Here is a 3,428-nt window from a genome sequence, read left to right as displayed (position 1 = left end):
TACCTACCTACCTACCTACCTACCTACCTACCTGCCTACTTGTCTACCTACCTACCTACCTACCCACCTACCTACCTACCTACCTACCTACCTATCCACATATATACATTCATGCATACACAGACAAGGACACATACATATGTGTGTGTGTGTGTGTGTGTGTGTGAGTGTGTTTGTATGTGTATATATATGTTGAAAGCACTTCAGAAGTTATTTTCGCGCTCAAATTTCATACATCCATCCATCCCTCCATCCATCCATCCATCGATCCATCCATCGATCCATGCATACATACATACATACATACATGCATACACGTATGCATACACACACGCACACGCACATACACATACACACACACAAGCCTGTGTGTGTGTGTGTGTGTGTGTGTGTGTGTGTGTGTGTTTATGTGGACACGTGCCTGGTGTGCATTCTGAAAGATTTCGCTCCCAGTCAAAACCCATCCCAAAACAGATTCAAAACCACTTCAGTGCCTTATACGAAGATTACTTCCACTGCCAAACATTTACCATTCCTGGTCAAAACGAATAATTTATGACTTATCAAAGAACTCACATTCGTTTTGACAATTTTTTTCATCTTCTTTGATTATTACACTGTGATTTCAATACTATACTTTATTTATTATTTATTATCTATATTTATATTTATACATTAACATAATTATTTATTATATTTATATATTCATATCGATAATGTATATATATATATATATATATATATATATATATATATATATATATATATATATATATATATGTGTGTGTGTATATGTATGTATGTATAATTATACGGTGCACAAATCATTCATTGCGTAATGACGCAAGAAATATTTATAAATATTTAAGATATTTATATGTTATATGTATATGATATCTACGTATATTATATATGCAATTATATTTATGTTTATTTTATTGTATTCCTGATATTGATCTCACAACTTTGTCCAATACAAAACACTTTATGAATATAAAACGTGTTACTATTATTATTGTTGTTGTTGTTGTTGTTGTTGTTGAAGGCGGCATCTGGTAGAATCGTTTGAACGCCGAACATGATGTTTAGCGGCTGCATTTCGGCCGTCTTTACGTTTTTGAGTTGAAATGCCTCCGAGGTCGACTTTGTCTTTCATCCTTTCGGGGTCAATAAACGTACCAATCGGTCACTGGGGACATATACGATCGATTTGCCAGCACTAACAAAAGAAGAAAAAAAAAATAAAGAGAAAAAAAGAAAGAAATCCCTCGGTTAATTTGTTCGGTGAAATAAAATGATTATTTGCATGTCTTCTCAAAAATATGTTTTGCTTGAAATATAAAGATCTCCGTCTTTTATTGTACGTAAATACATTTACACAATAAGAAATTATACATTAGACTGAATGTATAAATTTTCTGAAGTTTACGTTACCGTATTTATCATACCATGTGAATGTGCTTGACCTAGTGTTGGCTTCACATTCATAAGGTTCGATTCCATTACCAAGCGGCACTGAGTCCTTAAGAAAGACATTTTATTTTGTTTAATCAGTTGAACTAGTCGGGTACAGATACGACCCTCTCTTCTTCCAGCTATTCCAGCTATTCCAAAAGTGGGAGGACTGTGAGGGCATCTATATCTGTTTGCGACTGTATAGATACCTAAAACTTATTAGCAAAATCATAGGACTAGCTACCAACACTATTACATCACCGAAGCCTGGTGCCTTTGGCTCATTCGTACCGCATTATTAGCAATAGATTCTGTAAAGTTAATATCTGAATAGGAAAACAATGTTGCAAATGTGAGTTATCAATCATCTTAGATACCCTGTTTGACTCGGTCAGATTATTTTTCTTCTTGGATATATGAAACGAAACAAAAATTTTAAAAAATATTCTCTACAACACATAACAGGGCACAGGCAATTAAAGGTAGATGTTAATTAGTGTATAGAAGAAGAAGGAAAGGAATAGAAAGAGAGAGTGAGAGAGAGAGATAGAGAGAGAGAGAGAGAGCCCGAGAGACTGAGCACGAGAAAAGAGTGCAAGAGAGAAAAGAGAGAGTGAGAGCATGAAAGAGAGAGAGAGAGAGAGAGAGAGAGAGAGAGAGAACACTGTAGTAAAGAGAGACAGAGCACGGTAGAGATAAAAAATGAGAGATAGAAAATGGGAGATAGATAGATAGATAGACAGACAGACAAAGAGACAGACAGACAGACAGACAGACAGACAGACAGACAGATAGATAGATAGATAGATAGATAGATAGATAGATAGATAGATAGATAGACATAAGTAACCCAGAGAGGCAGAATCGGTTTTGAAACATTTCCCTATGGAACATAAGAATCAAAATAATTTTACCGGCAAAATTTAAAAATCAGCTGCAGTTGCACGAGCACATAGGGGATCATCATAACAAATAGTAGGTACCGCTTATCACCTCATAAATCCGAGTATTCAGAAACCAATTCCGTGGACCCTAATAATCTCATTAGCCTAGGTAACCGGGGAAGTAACTGCAACAGTCAAAATAAACAATTATGCAAAACCGAACCCCCAGTATACATCAATTCCTGGTGACATATAACAGAATGTCTGAGGACAGCTTTGAAAGTCCGTACTTAAGACATAAGTCCTCTTTTAAACATACAAACACTAGATGATGCAGTCCTAGAAACATTATATCTGAATAAAAGGTGATATGATCATGATGGGAATGTATATATGCTGGTGGTACCCAGCATGGTTGAAGTCTAATGATTGTAACAAAGAAAATAAATAACTAAGATAAATAATTCAGGGTGGCAGAGGTATGTATTTAATTAACAAAACTGAGTGTTAGAATTAATTCTCCTTTCAGAGAAGGTAGAACAAGCGATTGGTGGAATTTGAATCCAAATTGAGAAGTGGAAATTATCTCAAGAATACTCCAAAATTGATATACGTTAAGGAAAAGACGGCCTTATTATCCGTGTTTATATATATATATATATATATATATACACACGCACACACTAGCAGAGATACCCGGCGTTGCCCGTGTTACATGCAATTGACAAATGACTAAAGACTCCGGTGCATTTTTACCTACACTGTGTTACAGAGGAATAATAATAATAATGATAATAATAATAATAATAATAATAATAATAATAATAATAATAATAATAATAATAAAAACGAAGATCTGGAAATAGAGGTAACTCGAATGTGGAGTCTAAAAGCAGAAACACTTCCTATCATAATAGACGCATTAGGTATGATAAAAAAATATTCAGACAAATACATAACAGAAGCACCAGATCTAAGAAATATCTATAACATACAGAAAATAGCGCTACTAAGCACCGTACACATCCGAAGTAAAACACTTTCAGTACAGTAAAAATAAGAGCATCACAACAAACCACAGCACATACC

The sequence above is a fragment of the Octopus bimaculoides genome, chromosome 8, assembly GCF_001194135.2.
Source record: "Octopus bimaculoides isolate UCB-OBI-ISO-001 chromosome 8, ASM119413v2, whole genome shotgun sequence".
In the NCBI taxonomy this organism is placed as follows: Eukaryota; Metazoa; Mollusca; class Cephalopoda; order Octopoda; family Octopodidae; genus Octopus; species Octopus bimaculoides.
The sequence above is the reverse complement of the archived record's forward strand: the minus strand, read 5'-3'. Positions refer to the sequence as shown.